Raw genomic sequence first — 26,512 nt, 5'->3', positions numbered from 1 at the left:
GGTCTGTTTATCTGCCCCTTATATCTCTGACAAGACAAAAGAAACTAGTGACCCCAAATACCATCATCTCCCAGAAGGGCTCTGTGCCTTGTAATTTACCTGGGTGAGTAGGGCTCTTTCTGTGTCTTTCATCCCTTAGTTCAGTCTCATTGTTCCCTATTTTTGGGGTAATCCCAGAACTGCCCTTGAAGACAAGACACTGTGAATTGTGAGAAGAGAGTGGGGACCCTGTCCTTTGGGACAATCGAGCTGCTGAATTAAAAAACTCGGCAGGCAAACCCCTCGGAGCTAACAGGATAAAGCATGGAAGATTTTAAATTTCAGAGGCTGCCAGAGAGAACTGACTCTCTGCTCCTTCCATTCAAGAGCTTTTGTTTTGCATTTAAATGACAAGGGAGATGTTGGAGAGAAGCTGGCAGCTCCATCCTCTGTGAGGAGGGAAGTTGTCGCCCCTCTGAAGTGGCTGCGTTAATGTCATGTCATTACACCGTATTGCTGCACAGGTTAATATAATTGGGTGACTATGTGTGAGCAATGATCCGTGCCGTGTTACAGCTCTGAAACAAATGACATTTAACCAGCCGGTCTGTAAGGCTCCTTGTTATCTACATGGTGAGCAATTGGAACGGAGAAGGGACCTCTCGATGAGCAACTGATGAATTAGTTGTTAGGTTTCCTCGACAGCCTGGATTTATAAGAGCACAATTCTAACATAATTTATTAGATCTATAAACAGACAGATCCGATGTTTTCACCGAGATCACATCTTTTCACCCTCAGATATTGTGCCGCTGACAGCGCTGTTATAATTTAATTTTATTATTCTGATAAGATCTTGTTTCTGGGAGCTTATTTATTTATTTATTCTCCTCCAGAAAAGATATTTTCATTTTTAGCTGGAAAGGAATCAGAAACTTTTGTGCTAGGGGATATCTGGTAGCCACCCAGAGGGCTCTTCCGGGCTGTGACTGTGAGCTTTGCAAGGGCAGGGACAAAGTTTTAACACAAATTAGTTTTGTGGACCCTGGGCCTGGGGCATGGCAGGAGGAAGACCTAAGGGAATGTTTGTGGAATGGAATTGGGACCTGTCTGAGGATCTTCCTCTTGTCGAGACATCAGCCAGTGATTCGCCTTCTTCCATAGAGTTCCTCACCTTTGCAGCCTCCTGCCCCTTTCCAGGCCCACCTATTAGCTCAGGGTACAGGGCAGTCCACCCCAGTGACCACTCACCTGAGCATAAAACTGAGGCTTCTAGTTACTTGGTCGAAGCGTCTCCCACAGAGCTATTCTAAGCAAACTCCTCCTGGCCATGTGAAAAGAGACAGGTGCATGCCGTGCCTACTATTAAAGGCCCTTCGAGCCAAAAGGTCACAGGTCTGAGTGATCGACACCTACCAGTAAAGGGACAGTGGCTGCCCCAAGAGCTGCAAGGGGGAGAGGGTGCTAGAGCTGTGTGTCCAGTCCAAACAGCATCAGACAGCGAGAAAAACACCCACTTAGAGGCAATCAGATCAGGGTTTATGTCACAGGTAGCTGTGACTTTGGGCATTCCAATTCCCCTTTATGAGCCATTGCCCGGCTGAAACACGGAAGTCATGACACCTGCCTCATAGGTCCTGGTGAGAACAAAATGAGGTAATGAACATAGGTGTTTTATAAGCTAAAGTCTTGTGCAAACAAAAGATACATTTATTAGCAATAGTATCTCTAAGCTCTAGAGATACACGTTTTCATCCTGGGAGGGATGTATATTTTTATTGTCACTTTTATTTTATAATAATAATAATCTTCATACAGCTTTGTATTTTACCAGGTGCTTACATACGATATAAAGTAACATGAGTTCATTTTAATCTCCTAATAATTTAGCGAGGGTGGGTGACTTCATCTTCCCCATTTTATGGATGGAGAAACTGAGGCTGGTGGAGGTTACCCAGGGTGACTCAACCAGTTGCAAGATTCTAACTCACAGCTGAACAACCCCCACGTCCATGACTGTGTACTTCTGATAAAGTCAGGACTCTCTCTGCTCAGGATTGGGATGGAGCAGAGCATGGCTCTGAGGACAATCAGAAGGAAAGTTTGTCGCCAGTTTTCTGTTCGCAGGAGTTCAGCTGCAGCTTGCTCATGGGAGAAATGATTGAGGTCAATTCACCAAAAGCCTGGGGTACAGTTGCTCTAGGGTTTCAGCTCCATTTGCTTTCAGGGCCAACTTCGGTCCCCAAGGCCAGAGGCAATTCTTGAAGTCATTCATAAAGCCCTCCATGCCTCATGGGGAGAAAAGAAATTAATATCAGAAGTGGCAGCGTCTGAGCCGCAGCTTCATAACAGGCTTGAACCCCGACCTCTCGGCTACAGCTGGGAACGGCTCAGCCAAGCACGTCATTGACTCCCAGAGTCCTGGAACCCGAGATGTGCATGTGGGCTTGGAGGTCACCCAGTCCAGCCCCCTTATTTTACAGATGAGGAGGTTACATTCCAGAGAGGGGAGAGGGCTGGCCCAAGGTCACACGGTGGGTCAAGGGGCAAAATCAGGGTTGGAACTGGGTCTCTTGGTTCAGGACTCTTTCCAACATTGGGTACCCCGGCAGGCATATTCTATCGTTGGATGCTTTTTTGAGATCCAATAAAAGAACAGAGGGCCCATTGAAACACCGAGTACACAACATGCAACCCTGCACAGATCTGTTAAGTCATCACTCTGCGGAGGCAGGAGTCCTACCCGGGAGAGAGGCACACACCCGTCACCCTTCACCCCTGCAGCCTCAACTTACCATGAGTTCTAGCCCTCGCTCCCTCTCCCAGTTGCAGGCTGACCTTACTCTTAAGACTTCGTGCTAAGATGTGCTGATTTTCTGAATCCCTCTCTCTATTCCTATCAAAGTTTCTCTTCCAGACTGTTCTGCCTCAGGCCATGCTGGTAAATGTTTCTCAGTCTTCCCTCATCCTCAAAACCCTTACCTAGGGGGTTTGACCTCAGTTCTTTAACGGGAGCAGGATGGGAACAAAATTAAAGCTTTCAAAACACAACAATTTCGACTAAAACGTCACATCCTCAGAAATGCCTTCCCTGACCCCATCCATCGCCACGAAAGACCCTATCAGTTTCAAGCATCCTTTGCCAAGTAGCTCTTACAGTTGGTTTGTAAGGAGACCTGGGTGTGATTTCTGGATCAGCACGTGTCTCCCCGCTAGAGGGCGCTCTGAGAGGCCAGGGCGTGACTGCTCCTGTTTGCTACTGTTGCCAGCCCCCGGCGGGGCGCTGCCACAGGGCAGGTGCTCGGTAGTACCTACTCAATGACAGACGAATGCAGATGAGATTTATCCTCACCCACCCCTAAAAGAGTGAGCTTTTTGGTGTAATATGAGGAATTCCGGGGCCCTTGGGGCTGGGAGGGAGGTCCAAAGAGGATGTTCCTCTGTGCAAAGGGATGAGTCGATCTTTAGGGTGGGCTTGGACTGAGACGCTAAGCAAAGAAATAACACCCCATCCCCACTGCCCCCCAGCCCTGAGAATGTCTCCTGTTGCCCACATCTAAAAAAGTGCCCCTCGTGATACAGGGGGTTGGGGTGAGTGAGAGTGACCCAGGATGGAGGTGGCTACTCCAAGATGTCCCCTCGCGCCTGGCTTCCCAAAGTTGCTTCAGCTTTTGGGCTCACCTGCTTAGAACCTGGCAGCCCATCAAGGTGGAGAAGGTAGAAGGCAGAAGAGTAGCCTGGGTCCTGTGGGTTGGCCAGGGACAAGCGCAGGCACCATGGGGAGCAGGCAGAGAGGCTGCTAGATGCCCCAAGAGGCCTCTCGAGAGCCTGTCTTTGGGTCCAGAGGGAGCAGCCATGAGCCTGGGGACCTAGCACCACGGCTGTGTTGAGATGCCAGCGGTAGCAGATTAGCACAAACTGCCCAGAGTAGCCAAAGCAGCACGTGCAGCCACTGCTCTTCAGAAACAGCTGACCTGGGTCCCTGAGGACCCAATTTCCATCACATTCTGGTCATGAGAGGAATGGGTGGCTCATGCCTCCAAGACGCAGCAGTCCTCAGCAATAAGGACCTCTGGACAAATTTTGCTGGGGACCTGGGCACAATGTCATTTGAGGATGATGCTACAAGGTCTTTCCTTCTTTTGGACAGCACGATCCAAAAGAAGTAGATTGCAAGCTCTGTGTGTCATTTTAAATTTTCTAGTAACCACATTTTTAAGAAAAAAGTAAAAAGAAACAAGTGAAATTAGTTTTAGTAACATTTTATTTAACCCACTATATCCAAAATATTATCATGTCAACAATGTAATGAATATAAAAATATTGAGATATTTTAGATTCCTTTTTTGAAATGCAGTGAGTATGTTACACTTACAGTAAATAAATGTAAAATATTTGGAATAGCCACATCTGGCTAGTGACTACTGTATTGGACAGCACAGCTCTAGAAGGTCCAGTCAGCCTTCAGCTTGTCATTTCCACCTGGCAAATGAGCATATCTCAAAGTTCTCAGGTGTCTGAAGTCACCAAAGGTGACACACAGAGCCATAAGGGCAGAAATAAGGGGTTTCATAAGCCAGAGATTGCTCACTCAGCCCCACAATTCCCTGTCTACAAGACAGGCTTGTGCAGGGTTCCAGTGGAACTTCTGTGGCTGAGGAGACCCCGGAGGGCTGGCTCGGTGGCTGCCCCCTGCAAATGCTCTGCTGTGAGCCTGGGGAATGGAGCTGTTTGAAACGGTTCCAGGTTTTCAGCTGCCTGGTCCCCGCGCCCCATCTGCCAAGCACCAGGAGCGAGGCAGATGCTGGAAACACATCTGTCAACCTGCCCTGATGGTTTCTGGCATTTCCCCCAGCTTCTCGGAGCCTCTGCCCCCCACCCTGGAAGAATCCAGCACTCCCTGGGTTTTCCAGTTCCTGGTCCCCGCTGGCAGGCACCCTGGGGCGCCCCTGGAGGTGGCTGCCCCTGAAGGCAATGTCTCGTTCTCAGAGACTGACCTCTCCATCTGCTCTGCTGCCACCCAGCCCTCTGACAAAGTCCCCTGCTGAGATGGGAAGTGGGGCGCAGACCCCAGCAGTCCCCACGGACACAGTGAACAGTTCTTGGAGGGTCTGCATGGACTGAATTCAACCAAGTCACAGCATGGAGCAGGGCCAGTGCCTGCATGGCAAGCCACCAAATCCACTTCTCTTCCATTCTGCCTCTCTTCTACCGTGTGACTTGCTTTGAGGATGAGATGAGAATATGTAAATAAAGTTCCCAACGATCAGCACTGGGTAGCACGAGGAGGCGAGGAGGCAGAGAGCTAACAGGGAAAAGAGAAGATTCCTTAGCAGAGGTGAGGGCGGGGCTTGGCTCCTCCATCATGGGGGTTCCTAAGTGATTTCAACATTATGAAGTTTAAGGTGGAAAAGTCGGTCCATCTGGTTGTGCATGTACGGGTGGATTTTATGTGCCCAAAAAAAAAGTCAGAGGTTAGGAAAGTTTAGAGTGTCTGCTTCTCCTCGGCCATGCCAGCCCTAGGTTGGAGCCTGGACCCATAGGTGCTCAGTAAATGTGGTTAATCAAACAGGTGGAGGAAGGGAGGGGGGAAGGGAGGGAGGGAAGGGAAAAGTCAATAAAACTTAATGAAGGGATGAGGGGGGGCAGGTGAGCAACAAGGAGACAGAGCAGGAGGAAGAGGTGGAAGGAAGAGGTGGGCCAGGGCTGGAGCTCCCTGCTGCCCCCAGTCCTGGGGCCACACATCTGGCCCAGCCTCTTGCTCCCAAAGGCGCCTCTGTGGCACCGTGGGCTGGGCACCCTGGCTCGAGCTGCAAAGCCTTTTGCCAGCTCCCAGTTTTTCCTTTTAAACCGTCAAGGAGTCTAAACGTCAGCTAAACGAGGACCCCATATGAGGAAATATTCATTCTGATATTGATGTTTTCCTTATAAAAGCACATTGTTTTATGTCCGGGTGGAAGAACTCATTGTAAACTGTTAAATACGATGCAAATGCTAATTTCTCTGCATTGCCCTGTAAAGGAACTCCCTGGAAAGTGCGTCTCATGGAAGGCCATAAAAGAAAATGGTACAAATAAATTAGGGAGCCGTGCGGGTGGTAGCATACGGTGTCTGCCTTGCCAACGTGCAGCCGTGTGTCCCCTCTCCAAACTCTGGCCCCAACAGGAGGGGATTTGCATAACTGCAGTGACAGATGCCACCACTTCCCAGCGGCCACCCGGCCTTGACAACTTTCAGGAAACAGTCTGCCAGGGTTTGCTTCAAATGAAAACAATTTTATTAAATTGCCAAGCGTTTCTCCCTTTTGCAATTCTTAATAAAATTATGGTTTTTAGTGGTTCGGATTTCAATCCTGAAAAGGAGGGGTACAAATGATAGGATGGAGGTCTGCCTTAAAAACCTGGGTTTTGGGCTGCTCACCCGGGCTTGCGACAACAACCTTCTCTAAAAACCTCGAATGCATTTTGGCCGCATTCGAAAGAGTGAACGTGGCAGGTGTCTAGCGAACCCAAGCCTCCTTCTCTGGCAGTAACCTTGCCTGTCCTGGTACTCCGTTAACCAAACCCAGCTCTGGATTTTAACCACAGCCCAGAATTTGTCACACACAAAAGAATTAGAATCCAGGGTCACGCAGCTATTTGGGGAATGAATATTAGTATATTCTTTGCAAATGCATGATGTATGAACTGTATATATTTCTTTGATAAATTGTTTTTAAATATTTCCTCCTTTTTATTAATTGGAGAGGAGCCTCATGTATCAATGCCATTTTTTCCTGTTTTTCACATAAATTATTTTCTTGCAATGTTCGTTTGTATTATTATTGCCGATATTAAGGCAAAGACTTTTTTTGCCTTGTAAACAAGATTTTGCTTACAGCTAAATGAAAAGAAGTGAAGTTAATCACATTGAAATAATAGGTTTAAAAAGGTAATTCAGTGGTATTGGAATGAAGTTTAATCTTCGGCAATAGAAGCCGTGCTGAGAGAAATGGCAGAAAAGCTTGTTCTGTAATTAAATGGTATTTATCATTGGCAGCTCAGCTCTACTAGGTGAGAGCCTTCAGGACTCCACAGAGAAGGGAAAGGCTACTAGGGTAGACAAAAAAGGCCCAGAGCAGAGCCTGGGAATTCCAAGAGTGGGCTGGGAGGAAGAGTTGAGTGCAGTGACACCTCCTAGGACCGGGCTGTCCAACACTCCACGTGTATCTCAGCCCACAGCACTGAATCTGGCAAAAATGCCCAGACACCCACCACATCCCTCCACAAGGCACCCAATTCATGGCCTCCCCGGTCAGCATTAAACCATGAGCTTAGAATTTAGGCAGACCTGGGATCAAATCCTACAGCTGGTATTTTCACTCTCTTCGTCTGTATGATGGAAATAATGCACTAACCTCCTGGGTTTGTTGTGACCACTAGAGACACAGAATGTAATGTGCCATGTGCCATGCCTGGCACTGTTGCAATAATCAGTACTAATTGTAACCACACTAGTGAGCATTCAGACCTCAGGCAAAGCTGGGGCAGGTTAGGAAGGATCTCCAGCCTAAAGAAGAGAAAGCTGAGCTTCTCCAACAGATGGTTCTCAGGCAGCCTCCTGCAAATGTGGTCAAACTCACCAACCCTGGTGTAAGCCAAGGGCAGCGGCCTGCAGCAGAGAAGGCTGAGGGGTGATTTCAAGATGGTTCTCAAACGGCTCTCTGCAAACGTGGTCAACCCAAGAACAAAGCCAGTCATGAGTTGAGCCCCATCCCAGATTTCTCTTTCCAGAACTCTGAATTCCTCCTGGAGCTGGAGGACATGAAGCCCAGATGGCTTGGCGGGGCGAAAAGACCACACTGTCTATGCATGCCTATGATCTGAGTTCACATCCTGGGTCTGCCATGGTGTGATTTTACACATGAGCATCCGAAAATGGGAGAAAGTGGTAGTATAATACCTGGTGGAGAGGAGGATAAAGTTAGATAATTCAGGGTGAGTCCTTAATCTTGCAGAGGCTGAGCCTTTTCTCTCATCCTACAACTCCTTACTAGCTGGTGCCTCTATCTGAGAGGCTTTTGGCCCTTTGATTCAAACTCAAGCTCATCAATGAGATCCTCAGGCCGCTGCACTTTGGGGAAACAAAAAGACCCAGTGGGGGATTGTCTGGCTTTGGGAAGGACGCTCCTGTTTTGAACCCGGGCCTATCAGGGTATTTGCTGACAGGAAAATCAAGTATCCCCGAGGTCCTCTTCAGTGAATCCCATTTCAGTGGTGCCTGTTTGGCATTTGCAGGACTCTGGGGCTCACATGCTGTTAGACGATGCCTTAAAATCAACCTAGTCCTCAACTGGCCCATGGGCAGAAACATACCAGGGCATCCTTCAACGTCGGGGCAGCTGAGCCTGGCACCACTCCAGCTTCCCTCTCTGAGAAGCTCAAATTCAAGTCCCTTATTAGCTCTCCCATCTTTATTAGTGTTCCGGAGCAAAGTGTCTGCAGCTCAAGTTATTGAATTTTCACTAAAACCTCAATACATGCACGACCCTTTTGTACTTTCATGTTCAAAAAGGTACAGACTTCCAACTGCCATCTCCTGCCTCTGTCCGTATCTTTCCTCATTACCGGCTGCCGTCCAAAACCAATATGAATTAAATGAATACCCCACTGAGAGCCGCGCTCTGGAGAATTGTCTCATTGCCATACAGATGTGGGCTATCTCTAAACAGCACCAGCATCTTGTATTTTATTTTATATTTGAAAAAAAAAATTAAAATCCAAATAGTATCCAGGAAGGAAGTGTTTGCACGGGTGAATGTTTGATTTCATTTTTCTCCCAGCATGTCCTCCTCTTTCATCCCATAATGGCCCTTCTCGGCTAATCTATCTTGAAAACCTGCAGGTAGAGATGTTTATTGATACAAGATCGACGTGCAACATGGTTTACAGAGACCATTGAAAATGCATAAATAGTAAATTTCACTTGATGTCTACTTATTAATGCAATTCCACTGTGAACATTTCTACAGAAAGAGGTTTGGCCAGATGGGAGATAAGTCTTTTACGTTATGGATATACATGAAAGAAAACATTTGGTTTCCGTTCTAAATGACTGATACAGGCTGTCCCAATGATTGCATTTTTCAGAGCAAATCACCAAATTCAACATCAATTACTTTGTCTTTTTAGCAGTTTAAGGAAAAAAAGTTTGGCTTTTTTTTTTTTTTAAATCTCTGAAATCTCGTAGAAACATTTCAGCCCTCTGCTTCCTGAGTACAACACATTATTTTTATAATTTTACAAGAGCCACTTGCACCATGGTTCACACAGAATCATCCCGTGTCCTGAAACCACAAATGTGACTTCCCAGCAGCTGGTAAGTTTGAATCCCTAACGTATTACCCACAGACATTTGTTCCTTTAGACCCACCCAGGATCTGATGTTGCAGGACGGATAAGCAGAGTGGAGGAACTCACATTTCCTTTATGCAGACTGTAGAGAAATACAGCGTGGCGGACGTGCACTCTACAAGGCCTTTATGGTCCATCTGTGGAACTAGAATAGGAAATCAATGGCTGAGTCCAGACTGGGGCGCTGAATTCTTCCAAGTAATCATTTTTTCCTTCCTCTAGTCCCCGGCCCCTCCTCTGCTAAAGACTTAACATCGCCTTGCTCGTTTAGAGCATAATTGAGACTCCACTTTTATTTCATCATCCTTCCCCTTTCATTGATCATTGCTAATTTTCTGGCTCGATGCCATCCGGGGAATGGGTTTCCTAACCCCAGCAGAGGTGCAGTTGGAGTCGTTGGGATAAAAAATGGGTTTGTGCTTTGTCTCACGAACCCAGTCAGCCGGCCTGAGGAGCTGACCAGAGACTCAGGGATACCTTCTACCTACAACCCTGCCCCTCTTTGCCAGCCCACCAAGATCTAAGAAAATATCTGCCTTGCCCCCAGAAGCCTGTCTGGCATCTCCCAGCATGTGACCTAAGCATCTTTCCCCCATGCAGATAAAAATGCCAGCACAATAAGGAAACTGATTCCTTCCCCCACAGGTACAAAAATAGTGGGTGGCCAAATGCAGCTGTGCCTCCAAGTAGCCAGATGTGAGAACACACATCTGTCTGCAGTTTCTCTGTTCAAACTGAATCACTGATTCTTCACTCATGCCTGAGAACACGTGCCAAGGAGAGATTTAGAACCAGAGTTCCACCTCCCCTCCTGCAGACATACCAGCCTGGGGCCAGGGAAAATATATAAGGTTCATATGTCCGAGCCTTGAATGTAGGGAAATGGAAGCCCTGAAAGAAGAAGGTATCCTGACAGAATGGATCAGAGGGGAACAGTACCCAACACGATATCACAACATAATGTCATACCATCCCAGGAGGGGAAAAAAGTTGTAACTGTGAGAAATGCGATAGAACTGACAAAATTAAATGAAATCAGCTTCATAGATTGTGAACCACAAGTCACACTTTTATTTTCTCTATAACAGGATAAAAATTGCAACATTTTCATCAAGATATGAAACAGAAACAATGCTAGCATAGGAAAAGATCTATCCATGTGATAGTCAAGCTATCTGCATGCTCCCACCCACCATTTCTTTCATACTATACCCATGGTAGTGGAAACCTGCTACCAAAATTTAAGAATCCAAATCTAGCAAAGAATTTGAAGATTTGGATGCAGTGGTGTGCTGCAGTCCGCTTGTACCAGCTCAAAAGAAGCAATTGTTACATTTTCAGGAAATTTACAAGCTGCCTCATATCATGTTGGTAACTTAAAATTGGCCATCATAGAAACATTTACACCATGGAAATGGGCAAATGCTATAAATCAAGACTTTTATTTTTTTTCTCAGAGAGCAGATTGTTAACCATTTAACACCATTGGTGGGAGGGCTCTTCTTCTCGGATCAGTCAGCATGATGACTAGGTTTAGATTTAGCTCAATCAAGTTCTCTCTTAATGCCCTCAAACTGCTTAAGCTTCTGATTTTCTAACTGGCATCAGCATGTATCTTGCATTCCTAGAAGTGCCTAAGGATAGATGGGGAAAAGGGAAAAGGGGGAGAATGAGCTTTCCAGATCCACACCCCTGACTTAATAGATCATCTTGGCTTTGAGCTGTTAGGCTAGCTCTACATTGCAGGTTCCCTTTTGTCAAAGGGTTCTGCTTTCTAAAACCTTAGCTGAACACAGGGACTGCTTCTGTGGCCATGCGCCTGTTTCATTCTTCAGAGAGGGGTGACTTACACAAGGTCACGCAATGAGTCCAAGGCTGTGGGAGAAGGACCCTGGATCCTGAACCCAGTCTGCTGTGTCCTATTGTGTGGCCTTAGACAGGTCCATTTCTCCTTCTCTCTGGTGAAGAGGTAAACTTGATGGTCTATCTCTCTAAGGGCACTACTGGCTCTGAAATTCTGACATTGAACTCTCTGAGTCCTTAGTCTACATGGATTCTCAAGGGAATGTGGAGAATTTAAGAAACTGAAAGACAAGAAATGGGCAAATGCCACCCAATTTTCCAACAGAAAACATAGAACCATAATCCTGATCCTGGACTCCTGATAAGTCTGAAGATCTGCTTATTGTCTGGATGATGGATAAGCCCTGGGGAAGGAGCGCCAGGAGGAATCTACTTGGGTTCTGTAGGAACAATCAGACCAGACCGTAAGTTGGGGCCTCTAAGTCACACCGACCTGGATTCACATCCCAGCTCTCCCCGTACATGCTAAGTGACAATGGGAAATTAACGCAACCTTTCTGATCTTTTGTGTCCTCATCTATAAAATAGATCCTAATAACATCCACTACTTAAGACTTGTATAAGGATCAAACGAGATAAACCATGTAAAGCACTCAGCATCATACCAGCCCAGAGTAAGCACTCAATAGATAGAAGCTCTTCTATATTAATATTATTATTTTCTCAGGTGATGGGGCCAAATCGAGAGACCAGGGGAATGAAACAGACTTGGAATTTGCAATTTCAGCTTTGACCTGAGTTGAATCCACACTTGGGCCTGAGCTGGGCCTGGACTTCTTCAGGCAGACTGCTGAGTGGACTAAGCTCATAAGGCAAATTTTCGGGTAGACCAGCCAGGAGGGGATTTTGCACAAGTAAGTTTGGGTTGGAATCAGTCAAGTCTTTCTAGTTTGCAGTGAAAGGAGCAAAACATACACGCAAGAAGCCACATAGACTATTCACATCCCAGGTCTGGGCCAGGAATGCATGCCCAGCCTCTGGGACGGGGCTTCAGGAAGAGGCTGGTAAGGCTGAGCTCATAAGAGACTTGCTGGGACCTAGTGCACCAGCAGCCCACATGACAAAGTGTGAGGGCAAGAGAGGAAGGCTGACCGCCTCACTTCTGCACTAGACCAAAAGTAGGAGCTGGGTTAATCAATGGTAATGCCAAAGAATGGTACCAACATCTGGGATATTGCATGGGACATGGGCATTTGCATTTTTTACAGGGGGCACCAGCAGAGGTGAAAGCAGTTAGGTGCTCTACCATGGTTCATGGGCAGCAGGTGTCACCAAGAAAGGAGGAGCAGGAGAGAAAGAACTTAGCAAACTCCCTTATGTAGAGAATGAGACTTATTCCTAAACACATAAGGGCCTCCGCCAAAAAATTGGGAGGACTTTTCAGAGGCTCATAAATAGGGCCAGAGCCAGTAAAAAATTAGTGATTTTTGTTAAAGTGGTCCCAGGTTTAACCTCTACCTGGGGTGACATACATTTTGTATCTGGAATGAAGCAGGCATCCGTTCGACAGATCCTTGCGGACAGGTGGGAAAATATGAGTTTGTTGCCAGTGCTCTGGGTGGGTCCACGACTGGCTGAATGTACCTTAAAAGAAGGGGCTTCCCTCGGTGCAAAATTAGAATCACCTGGAGAAGTTTAATAACTGCCCTGATGCCACCCTGTGCCCACCCTTGATGATTGTTATCGAATAAATCTGGGATAAAGCCTGAGCACTGAGTGTGTTGCATGACCATCTCAGGTGACTCCCGTGAGCAGCCAGGGGTGAAAACCAATGCCTAAAGGAAAGTTCCCTGCAGAGGCCACAGGCTTCTGTCCTCGATTTTTTCTTGCTCAGTGTCAGGTCAGTGGCTTTGATGAGACTCTCAAAGTTGGAGATTTATATGTTAGGTGAGCTGAAGTCGAAGACATCCCCAGCACACTGGCTAATGGTATCCAGAACCAGCCAGATCTCAACACTCTGCCTTCCAAAGTCGTGGGTTTCCCATCACTGAATGTGTTCAACCAGAGAGCGGATGAGCTGTCCCTGTGCCGTCCCTCCTTACAAAGCCCTTATCACATCTCATCTGCACCTTAACGTGTGTACGCATGTACAGATTAGGCTCAAGGAAGGCACATGGCCCTCCTGAAGTCACCCAGACAGGCAGCACCCAAAATGCCAGCCCTCCCGGAAGTGGAAGGTCTTCAACCGCCCCCCCGACTCTCAGGGTGAGTCACAGGGTGCTCTAGAGCTGATACCTCGGGTGGAAAACAGGGCCACAGGACCCTGAATGTTGCTGCCAACTCCGAACACTTGTGCTGCTGCTGAGGCCGAGGCCGCCCCAGCGACCCGCCCTCCCCAGGCCTGGCTCCCGCCGAGGCACACCCACTTCCTGGGGCCTCCTCTCAGGAAGGAAATCCCAGTCATCATAAAAGGAAAATAAGGAAATAAAATCTTAATAGGATTTCATAGATGATATAAAATCTCTACAACTCTGGGTGACAGACACTAAAAAAGATCATTTAGAGGGAAAAAGCTTTCTAAGACTTCCTGTGGAATTGGTTGTCTGAACAAGCTCGGACGTTGCTCGTATATAATGCTGTCAACGGGAGTCCGTGCCAGAGGGCCCGGGCTGCATGGGGTGTGGGATCCAGGGAGAGGACCCGGGAGTCGTGAGATGGCACCAAGGCATAGAGTCCTGTCTGCCTTACGACCTCCTCCCCGTCCTTCAGATCTCAGCTCAGCCACCGCCTCTTCTGGAGGCTTCCCTGACCCCCCACAGGCTCTCCACGGCTTCCCCGGTGCTCCTAGGGCACACTTCCGTGACACAGCAGGATTTCTCAGAACGTGTCCACGGCACACCAGCACTCCTGACAACCGTGTGTGTCTTGTTGGAAACAGACTCCTGCACCCCACCCTTAGACCTGCCATTTTGGAATCTCTGGAGTGGAGCCAGCGCCTGCCTCTCTGACAACCTCTGCGAGGATAGGTGACGGCGGTTCCCCTGAGACCTGATGGCGAGAAGGAGCCCATCACGTGAAGATCTGGGAGCAGTGTGTTCTAGACAGAGAATGATGACAGATGCAAAGGTCCCGGGGTGGAAAAAGAGTTTGGAAAGGGTGTGGGACAGCCAAGAAGACAACGTGGCTGGAGAGAAATGGGTGAGGAGAAAGTGGTAGGAGTCGAGATTGTCGATGTATCAGAGACCAGATCCTGAGGGGGGAAGGTGGCGTTTAGACCTTGTTCTAAGTGTAATAGAAAGCCACAAAAGGCCTTTGTTGAAGACTGAATTAGTGGTCCCAATTCTTTATTCCACTAGAATGCATTATATATCCACACCTTTGCCACATGCTCACGATGGTGACGTGTACTCCTGTCTCCTTGATTTTTGACTTGGCTGCATGGCTTGCTTTGAGCAATGGGATGGTAGCGGATGTGTTGGGAGCTGAAGCTCGGAATGTTCTTGCACAGGTGGGCTTGCCCTCTAGTGCTCCTGTTTTTTCACCGTGAGAAGAACGTGTCCTGAGCAGCCACTGTTCCAAGGAGGATGAGAGAAGCACATGGAGTAGAACTGTAGGCTGAAGCCAAATCCCACCGAGACCGCCCCCCCAACCTCAGCCAACCTGTAGGCATGTGAGCAGGAAATAAATGCCAGTCGTTGTATAGCACTGAGTTTTAGGGTGACTGGTTATACAGAATTATTGTGAAAATAGCTGTCTGGTGAAGGCTTTAAGCAGGGATGTGATCTGATTGCTCTTTTGTGAAGACCACTCTGGCAGCTGCGAGGAGACTGGATGGTGAAAGACAGACGTGGAAACAGGCAAATGAGCTCATAGCCCCCTGCAGTTGTCTGGGCAGGATCCCACAGAGGGTTAGACCATACTGGCCGTGGAGGAGAGGGACAGAAGTGAGGGATTCTAGATGTATGTGGGACATAAGGGCTGACGGAAATTGCTGATAAACTGAATTTGAGGCTGTGAGGCTAGGACCACCACGTTGCCCAATTTCAGGAGGAAGCACACACAGGAAGTGGTGCAAGTTGGCACCACTGGATTCAGTGAGGAGGGAAATGGAGAAACCGAAGAGAAATAGATGTCTCTAGATTTTTGGCTTATGTGACTGAGTGGATGGTGGTGCCATTTGCCAAGAGAGACCCGATTGACATGTATAGGTGGAGGAAGCGAGAGGACCACATTTGAAGTGTCCATTAGACTCCCAAATGGAAATGTCAAGTGGGCAGGTGGATATGTGTGTTCAGAGCTCAGTGGAGCGATCGGGGCTGAAGTTATAAATGAATGAACCAACATTTGGCGGTACGTGGCACACTTTGCTCAGCCTATTCCCTCTGCCACAGCTTCACGGGCCACTTAGCTCGTATTTCTCCTTTAAGGCCCAGCTCAGATGTCACCTCCAGGCAGGGGAGTTAGTGGTTCTCACTTCTGTGTTCCAAGTTTATTGTAAATATTTCACGTGTTCCAAAATAGCCTGCCTCTCCCACTAGACGGCAAACTCTGAGCATCTGTGCATTCCCAGCACCTCACTGACTGCTTGGCACATGGAAGACGCTCAGTAACATCAGCCTCCTTCCTTCGAGTCACTGGGCTAGCGGTGGGTACATTGTCATTCCATTTTAAAGTTGATCAAACTGAGGCCCCGAGGGGTTAAGGTCCCGACCAAAGTTTCTACAAGTGGAAGCACCTGGATCTGTCTGATTTCACTGCCAGGGCTTTTTCCACGTTGCCTCTGCCCCATTCCTGCCTCCTCATCCCCTCCCTCCTCCCGCTCCCTTGCCGCCCTCCTCCTCCCTGGCAGGGCTCCCACGCTGCCCGCGCCTCCACACAGGATGTGCTTCCTGAAGTTCCTGGTCCAGATGGCCTGCGGAAGCTGCTCCTCATAAATCACCAGGCCTCGCAGAGCTGTGCTCAGCCACTTTCTCCTCTCCATCTCCCCAGGTCCCGGTGCGTGGGCCCCATCTGCCCAGTCAGCAGAACTGGCTTCTCCAGCCTGGGGAGCATGTCTGTGGTCCCCCTCCCCACCAGGGCCAGGAGCCACGAAGCAGATTCGGGGAGCAGATCAGGGGACTCACAAGCATCTATGTTAGGGACTTGAAGGTGACTCCATCGGACGGGCAGGGGACAGGAAGGGCAGTGCTGAAAGCTTTGCCCCAGGTAGAGATGCAGCTGCAAAGAGCTAGCCAATGCCCCTGGCAGCCAGGCCCCGTCACTGCTGCATCCCCAAACCCTCTGCTCCCTAAGACGCCATGCCACAGGGCACACGCATGCTTGCCACCACAGAGTCCCAAATGCATTTCCCAATACAGACCAGCAGCTTCAGTGACAAACCCACTCAACGCCCAACACACCTTGGACAAGTCACTTCCCTTCCCTGAACTTTAATTTTCTTATCTGTAAATTGCAGATAATAGTGCCTGCCTCACAGCATTGCTAAGGAGTCAATAGACGGTGTTTCAAAAAGACACACGACAAATCCTCAGTACATGGTAGGAATATAAATGCAAGACACCCCTGGGTATTGCACCATTCAAAACGGAGACAGAAGTGGGGACAACAGGGACCCGAGCCATTCCTTTCCATTCCACTACCACCATCTCCTTCATGTCCCAGAGCAAAGATTGATTTGACGTGTCACTCCCCTCCCTAGAAACCCTTCAGGGGTCCTGCCGTCACCTTTGACAATACTTCTCTACATTTCCTAATCTGTAACTTTAAAAGCTACAATTTGGGACAGCATATGTGGAGGGTGTTGCAAGTTGGTGGCTGCCCACCAAAGATGCACACTCCCAGTCCATAGTACAAGGTTGCACAGGCAGGACATTTTCCATGTGGTTCTAGATGGAACTACATGACTACTTCCCACCACTGGAACACGGATGAAAGTGATGTGCTGCTCCCTTTCAGGCAGAGGTGTGTAAGAAGCCGGTACCCTCGCTCCACCTTCTCTTTCTCTGTCTGCTACCTGGAAGAGGGAACTCTAAGATCCAAGGAGCCACAAAAGGGAACATGCTTTAATCAATCCCTGAATGACTCTGTGGAACAGAGCCACAGCACTGTCAATCAAGAACTCACACTCGACTTGGCTTGAAGGAAAATTGTTTTAAGACAATAATATTTTAAGAGTTTATCTGTTACAGCAGCTAGTTTTACCCTAACACAAAGTGGTTAAAAGACTCAAAATATGTGGAAACAACCCAAGTGCCCATAAATGCATGAGTGGATTAATAAAATGTGGTATATGTATACCGTGGACTACTACTCAGCCATAAAAATTGGAGAACTAATACCTCTTGTATTATCCTGGATGGAGCCAGAGCCCATTCTTCTAAGCGAAGTATCACAGGAATGGAAAAACAAGCACCACATGTACTCACCATTGCATTGGTTCTAATCGATCAACACTTACGTGCACATACAGAAGTAACATTTATCGGGGATCAGGCAGGTGTGAGGGGGAAGAGGGGATGGGTAAATTCACAGCTAATGGGTGAGGTACACCCTGTCTGGGGGATGGGCAAGCTTGTAGCTGTGACTGGGGTAGTACAAAGGCAATTTATGTGGCCAATGCATCTGTACCCCCATAACATTCTGAAATAAAATAAATAAATATATCAAGTACAAAAGAAATTTACATTTAGTCAATGATAATGTAAAATTCCCAAGCAAAAACAATATAACTAATTTAAAAAAATGATTTAAAAAACTCAAAATAGCATGAAACAATTCAATAATAATAACAGTACAATCATGACTGCAGTGTAACAATACCTCACGGAATCTATAAAGGCACACACCTGTATCTGACTATTTAATGGAGACCTTTCCATACCACATGTCAGTTTGAGTAAACTTAGCATTCTGGCCTTGCTCCCTTAAGTGCTTATGAAGTGACACTCTTGACTATTCCACTAAATGTTTCCCTTTGCATCTTGTCACATGACCCATCCACCCACTGGTAGCATCAGCCCTGTTTCCATCTTAGGCAACCTAATCCCCATTCTCAGTCCCTGGGTTCCAACAGGGCAGCCAATCAAAGTTCCACATCTACTGGTGGCAATGCCTGGCCTAGAAGTGGGCACATGACCTACACCCAGTGAGCCATCAACTGTGCAGTAAATAGCAAGGCTTTGTTCCGGGAAGCTGGAGGAAACACAATGATTCTTTTCTGCTAGATTCAACCCTAGAAAGATGACAACTGTCTTGCAACCACAAGGCAAGAGCCTAAGGAAGAATGTTGCCAACATGGCAGAAGACAAGACCGAGAGAGAGAGAGAGAGAGAGAGAGAATAAGTCCTGACTACATCAAACCGTGGTCTCTTGTTTTGTCTAAATTACATTCCCTTGTTTCCTAACTCCAACTCGGCATGGATTTTCTGACCCTTGCAACCAAAACAATCCCAAGCGGAACCTTCCTAAGGATGGGAAGCTGCCCGGCGGGAAAACCTCTGTCATACAGGATGCAATTTAGACTCAGAGTCCTGCACACCCTGCTCCCTTTCCAGCCCCTGCATGCTCTCCCCTGCACTCCCCTGCCCCCACTCCCCCTTCCTGGCCTCCACACTGACTGAATTCCCAGAGGGCAGTGAGCCTTCACCTGCCCTCGTCTCCCTGTTCCTATGTCTTCACCTGCCGTCTTTGCCCAACTCCCCATAACCATCTTTGCAGCCTCCCTCAAACCTCCCCTCCTCTGTGCACTCTTCTCTGAACAATGGTTTGTTTCTAATTAATCAAATTCTTTTTCTCTCCTTTTTGCTCAAATCTATGTTAGTTCTTTTCCAAAATAGATCTGGCCTTAAAAAAAAAAAAGTGCTCCGAGAGGCATTGGCCCGGTTTCAGCATGAGATCTCGCTGAAACCGCTTCAGGAAGGGTGACACCACCACAGACTTCCTGGGAAGAGGAGATTTAAACCCACCTCAGAAGACCGGGGCAGAGAAGAAAATGAGCATCACAGACTGGTTCCCAAGGTCTGGGCCTGAGAAACGCTGGGGAGAGCCAATTGCTGAAAAAATAATAATAATGATACCCACAGAGAGGAAGCCTGCTCCTCAGGAGGAAACTGACTCAGCCTCAGATACTCCTGTTCTCATCCTCACACCCTCCACCCAACTGCTCACCTCCATGCTTCTCCCAGAGCAAGCAGGCCCACCCCCACCTCCGCACCTGTATGGGTTATTTATTGCTGTGTAACAAATAACTCCAATTTGTAGCTGCTTAAAACAATAAACTTCTTAAAAAAATATTTCACAGAGTTCCTGTGGGTCAGGAATCTGGGAGCATCTCAGCTAGATAATTCTGGCCCAAAGTCTCTCATGAGATTGTGTCGATGTGGCTGCAGTCATCCGAAGGCTGGAAGTTCTGTTTCCAAGCTGGTCACTCACACATCCCACAGGTTAGTGCTGGCTGTTGGCAGGAGGCCCAGTTCTCCCCACGTGGCCCTGTCCACGGGACTGCGTGAGTGTCCCCAGCACGCGTGATCAGAGAGAAAGCAAGGCTGAAGCCATAATCTCTTTATGACCTAGCCGTGGAAGTCACGCTCCCACAAGAGCCTAAGGGTGGCTCGAAGGGTGTGAATTCCGGGGCCACTGGGACCCTCTGTGAGGCTGGCGACTGGGACTTTGCACTTACCGTTTCCTCTACCGCTCCTTCCCCACATCTTCCCGCGCCCTGCTCTTTTTCCTCCTCCAAATCTTTGTGCAAATGACACTTTTTCAAAAAGACCAGCCTTTTAAAAACTACAACCCTTCCCCTTGCCCCAGAGCATTAGCTAATCTCCTTCCTGATTTCCTTTCCTTCAGAGCATGTATCATCAAACATATGTGTGTATATACATTTATTATATACTCTGGGGGTTTTGTAGTTTTAATTTTAGATTTACAGAAAGGCAGCAAAGACAGTACAGAGAGTTCCCATATACACACCACCCAGTTTCCCCAGTGTTTGTTCTGGTTGGTTTTGTTACTGTCATTGTTACCGTTGTTGTTGCTGCTGTCATTGTGATGTTGTTGTTTTCCGTCTTCCCCCGTGAGCACGGTAGCTCCAGGAGGGCAGAGACTTCTGTCTATTTTGTTTGCTGATGTCCCTCCAGTGCCCCAAACATGGCCTCACTCACAGTGAACACTCAATACCTAGTGGCTGGATGAATGAAGAACTATTTAGCAGCTCAGAGAAAAGCCAGCACTGGCCTTTTGACCTTGATGTTCAGAACAGAACCGCAGAGGGTATTTAACGCAGGATGATCCATGAGATTTAGGTACAGTATTTAAAACTCAGCTGGGAAAAGTTTAGGTGAGAAAGTGAAATCCTAACTTGTTATAAAATGATGAAGTGAAATAAATAAGCCTCATTTATTCATTCATTCCCCCACCCCCACCCCCACCCCCTTGCTCTTTTTGGTATGGTTTGCTTTATTGTCAATAAAGCGAATTAGCCTCATGCTTGTGTCAATAAATCTATCTCTATTCGTCCATAACACTGACGCGGTATTCCCCTGGAAGAGGCCTGATTGCACTAAGCAGGGATGCTCGAGAAGAGGGGATAACTTCTGAAATGCTCATGAGAATCTGTCCCTGGTTCCCTACTGAGCCGTTCCTTGGAGGGCTTCCAATGTGGAAGATTCCTCCTCTCTTGTCCACTGGGAAAATTATCCCAACACAGCAATCACAGGATGCACGCCTCGCTCCCTTCTCTGGGGTCACCTCCCCCGGTGCCTGGCCTTGGTGAGCTCTCACGTGGGACTGATGTTCCCCTCTGGGCTCTGAGCCCCTCTAGGCCCTGCAAGCCCCATTCCCACATCAGATCCCTAGCAGCTCCCAACCCATCCAATGGGCCAGGGGTAGAGGAGTGAGTATTTATAAAGCACCTGCAACAAGCCCAGCACCGTGCTAGGTACTCTATAGAGACTTAACTCCACTGCGACTCAGTACCACACTTAGAAACAAGGGGATGGGAGTGGTCTCGGTGAGGCTTCCAGAGTTTGAAAATAATAGTTCCTACCTTGAGGACTGCTGTAAAGATCAAGCGAGGTGGTGCAAAGGGTTAGAAAACACTCTATCATGTTGTTTTAAAACATTTTACAGGTGGGAAAGGTGGAGCCTGGAAAGGTAAAGGAACATGACTGAAGTCCCAAAGCTGACGATGGAATTTAGGTCCAGGTCTGCCTAGTTCTAAGCCTTTGAAATAGCCACAATATTGGTATCACTCAATGAATGGTGTGTAGACATTTTCATCAGAATCACCCGGGCAGCTGGTCTAGGAAGCGGAATCCCAGACTCCAGGGCTGGGCCTCTGGGGGAGGTGAGGCTGATCGTTCATCAGCTCCCTTGTGGCCCAGGGTGCACAAGACCAGCTTGCCCCTCCTGCGTCCGACAGAACCTCGGGGTTTGTGCTTTTGCCCCTCCGTTAGATCCAATGCAAGTCATGGGCAGCATTCTCCGGGGCTTTCTGGAGCCTGGCGAAGGCTGTTCTCACCCTGGACCCACACACAGCCTGAAAAAGGTCAGTAAAGCTGAGTTTCTTTGCATTGGGACATCACCAAGGGCAGAAAATGGGTTTGGGGTCTCAAGGAAAACAGCCTCAGCTGGTGGAAGAGGATGAATCATAAAGAGAAAACTCCACCTAATTATCAGTGCAGGGCCAGCGTGCTGCTCAGAAGCGTCTAACTGTGCGCCCTGTGACGCCATGGGCCTCCGTGATGCAGAAACTATTTTCTCAAGGTGCTCTAGGACTTGAAAGAGACTTCTCTGAAGCTTCTGTCAACAGGATGCCAGGCAGAGCTGCGAGTGGGACACATGTCCATAAAACAGATGGGCCTTGGGACACACCTGGCGGAACATCTGGGGAACCTCCGCAGGGGCCCCTGGGATGGCAGGCCAGGAGGGGGCTGCCCACCTTCCCCGCACCGGTGGGCCACAGAGCCCCACCGGGACCTCGGCTCCCCTGCGAACCAAGGACCACCCTGGGCATTTCACGTACAAGGCCTCACCTGACCCACATCAATTCCGACGGACACCACAATGCCCGTTTGGCAGGTTGGGACTTTAAAGCTCAGAGAGATGAGGTCACCTGTTTAAAGTCACACAGTGGAGGTGGTGAAACTGGGATTCAAGTTCAGTCTTAAATGGCATCTTTTCTACACAAGCGAGGAAGGGAGAAGCTATTCTGGAACCCTCCGACATGCCCATCCCACAGGCTGGAAAGCTGCGACGTAGCCCAGTAGGCAGCTGCCAGCTTTGTCTCTGGACTCCAGGTTTGAACAGAGATGGGTTTGGGGCTCCCGGCATTGGCAGAAGCTGGGGTCCCATGCCCCATAAGGCACAATGGGACTGGAGAAAACTCACTCCTGACCCTTAAAACCTCGACCCTTTCAAGCGAGATCCCTACTGTGTTCGCTTTCTATGGCTGCTGTGACCAATTACCCCAAACTTAGTGGTTTAAAGCAACACGAGTTTATTATCTCACAATTCTGGAGGTCAGAGATCCAAAATGAGTCTCCTGTGGCTGAACGCAAGGTGTCAGCAGGGCTGATCCTTTTCGGAGGCTCTAGGGAAGAATTCACCTCCTCCCTTTTCCGGCTTCTCGAGGCTGACCACAGTCTGTAGCTCAAGATCCTCTTCCAGCATCAAAGCCAGAAACGGCAAGTTGTGTCCCTCTCACATCGAATCGCTCCAACCCTGACTTTCCCTCTTGTGAGGATTACATTGGACCCACCGGGCAACCCTGGACAGCCTCCTTATTTTAAGGTCAGTTGATTAGCAAACTTAATTCCATCTGCCACCTTAATTCCCCTCTGCCGTGTGGCCTACCACATTCTCAGGTTTGAGAGATCAGGGTGTAGACACCCGAGGAGAAAGGGCAGGGCTGTTCTGCCTACCACACCCACAAACCCCCATTCCCTCCCCGTTATGCTGGGGGGTGGGGAGCAGGGAATAGCCCAGCCAAAGTTCACAGCCCCACCTTCGGGGCCACTAGAAGAACCTCTGTCACCCCGTGCTTGACCCTGTGCCCCTGAAGGCTCACCGTTCAGGCTCAGCTCTGGGCTTCTGATTCACCCCAGAGTCCCCCTGTTGGGCCAGCCTCCCAAGCATCCTGACGCAGCCCTCTCAGCACTGGACTCAACAAGGTCCTTTAATAGGTTAATAAACTGAGTGGGAAGTACAGAGTTTCTATCCGCCCCCTGCCCCCTAACAAGCCCAATCTCCCCTACTTGACATCCTGCAACAGAGTGATGCATTTGTCACAATTGATGCACCTGCATTGACACATCGTCATCACCCAGAGTCCACAGCTTACATTAGGGCCCACTCTTGCAGTCACATATTCTTCGCGTTTTGACAAATGTGTAATGACATGGATCCACCATTGTAGTCTAGTACAGACTAGTTTCCCTGCCTATTCATTCCTTCCCCGCCACCCCCAACCCCTGGCAACCACTGATCTTTTTACTGTCCTCATAGTTTTTCCTATTCCAGGATATCACATGGTTGGAACCATACCGTACGTAGCATTTTCACATTGCCTTCTTTCACTTAGTAATATGCATTTAAGATTCCTCCATGTCTCTTCATGGCTCCATAGCTCATTTGTTTTAGGGCTGTATAATATTCCTTTGTCTGGCTGTGCCGCCTTTTATTTATCCATTCACCTGCTGAAGGACATGTGGGTTGCTTCCAAGTTTGGGTAATTATGAATAAAGCTGCTTTTCAGATTTTTAAAAAAACCTTTATAGCTGTTGTCATTGTAGGTCTTGCTGTTGTTAATGAAAGTTAACCATATAAATTTAAAAATTAAAAAAGTTCTTAATCTCTCCTACTCCAAGGATTGTTTTATCTTATATTTTTTATGAAAATGAGATCATACTTATAAACATTATTATCTCATTGTTTATTTTCCACTTAGCCTGTTGTGGAATATTTCATCTCCCTCCAAGACATGGTCTAACTCCCTCGTGGGGTTCCAGGATGGATGCACAACTTATTCAACCAGATCCTTTCTGATGGACATGCAGATTGTTCCAGATGACTTACACTTGCAGGTTCTCAAGGGGAGGAAAGTTCCCACACTCTCAACCCAGCCACCTGGGGCCCACGCAGCCCAGACTACTCCCCCCCCCAACCTTCTTCCCTTCTCACATGAAAAGTTGGGAAACGTTAAGGGAAGAAGAGGGGGTCTCCAGGAGCCGAGAGGTCGGCAGTGTCGATGCTGCTGGTGTCAAGTAAGATGCAGATTTGACACCACCAGTCAGATTTGGTGGCCCAGAGGTACTCCTCAATGCCATCACCTGACTTCAGGGGTGATCCCAGCCTCCTGAGGCAGCAACAGGAAAACCCAAGAGTCGTCTGAATCTCTACCTACCTGGCATCTATGCTTGTCCCGATGCCTCACGCCCATTCTCGGTTCCCCTGAAACAGACTCGCAAGCAGCTTCCGTTCATCCCATTTCACAGACAAGGAAACAGGCTCAGAGACCTCACCTGAAGTCATGTGGCTGAAAAGTCACAGAGCCAGGGCTCAAACCCAGTTGCTCAGGGCCCAAAGCTGGGTCAATTGCCCCCACTGGAAGGGTGGCCCAGCCAGCCCACCCCGTGGGCTACGTGACCCGACTGTTGTTTGAGAATCAGTGATTCCTGCCCCACCAGGGTTCTCAAAACCACAGCGGTTTCTGCACTGGTTGTTTTGCTGCCTTTTTCTTTTGATTAAAAAATAATACAGGTCCATAATTTAAAAACTATTTAAACTAGAGAGAAAAGAAGAAATCCCCAGACACACCTTCCAGAGGTAACATGCATGGCCAGTCTTGAGGGCCGTTATGCATATGTCCTGTGTGTTCCGTGTATGTGTCTGTGTATGCAGACACATACACTAACTGCTCGTCCCCCCCCTTTTATAGCTATCCTGTATGCAGCTGATGCTGTCAGGAACATATTTTTGTCTTCCTCAGTTCCCCAGGGACGCATTACCATCCCCACCTTACAGATGAGGAAACTGAGGCTCAGAGAGGCTGAGCCACTGCCCAGGCTCACACAGCTAGTGAAGGCAAGACTGGAATTCAGAGCCCATGGTTTTCACAGCACCCTCCTGCCTGCAAAGAGGGGTGGCTGAGAAAAACTGCTCCACATCCTGGAAACCAAAGGCCCGGGAGGCAGGGGTCAGGGCATCAGAAGCACCTGCTGAGCGCCAGGCGATGTGTCCCTTGGCACCTCAGGGCTCTGGTGGTAATGGTCCCAAGGAAGGTCACCCTAAGCAAGAGTCACCCCTGGAGCCTCCCCCTTGACCTGGAAGGGTGACTTGAATGGCGGTGACAGAGCCAGCGAGAGGGGAGGGAAATCGGTGTCAGCTCCAAGTAGGAATCTGCAGAGCTTCCTGGGAGGGGGCCAGGGATAAGACCCACGTGGTGCCCCCCCCCCGTCATTTCTTCCTTTCAAGCTCTCACCAAAGCACTCGTGGCAGATCTATGTGGGTCACAGGACCGAAATAAACATCATTTGAATAATCCCAGGCTGACAGCCTTGGAGGATGGACAGGAAAATTAGCCCCTGAGAATGGCAGATCTGAGCATGTCACCAGTCGCACCAGAGAGTGTGTTAGCCAGGCCCCTGGCTCAAAGCCCCGGAGAAGGAGACAGCAAGACACAGAGCCAGAGCAGTAGAGGCCCAGGCGACGTGACATGCCAGTAGCTTCACTTCTGCTATTGAAGAAGGCAGGATTCAAATCCAACCTCTCCCCTCCCTCCTCCTCTGAGGAGCCATCTGGAGTTGGGTGGCCATCTCAGAGGGAGCCGGATGCCTCATCTGGGGTCTCCATGGCAACCAGCGACTCCCACCTCCAGTGGCAGGATGGTCTCCCCGAGCCAGCCACACGCTGGCTGACCCCGCGCTCGCGCTCGGCTGGCACCAGAGTCGAGGTTACTTTCCAGGTAACAGGACACAGCCAGCGGCAGCCAGCGCAGAAACCACTGGTGGTTTTGAGAGCTGTGGTCACTGGGAATCAGCTGAGTCTCAAACAACAGGCGGGTCATTCAGCCTGCAGGGCGGGCTGGCCAGACCACCCAGGGTGGTGCCACAGAAAGGACGGACTCTGGACCGGACGTCTAGGTTGGAGCTCCAGCTCTGCCACGCGCTGGCCGGAGCTGTCATCCTGTCTATTACTACGCCCTGAGCACTGCCATCTCCAGGCCCCGCGCTTGGTGCCTCACATGTGACACTTCATCTTAACCCCTTGGATGAATAAGTCCTATTATTTTTTTCCCATTGTACAGATGAGGAAACTGAGGCTCAGAGAGATGAAGCAAA

Source organism: Eulemur rufifrons, chromosome 20, assembly GCF_041146395.1.
Source record: "Eulemur rufifrons isolate Redbay chromosome 20, OSU_ERuf_1, whole genome shotgun sequence".
NCBI lineage: Eukaryota > Metazoa > Chordata > Mammalia > Primates > Lemuridae > Eulemur > Eulemur rufifrons.
The sequence above is the reverse complement of the archived record's forward strand: the minus strand, read 5'-3'. Positions refer to the sequence as shown.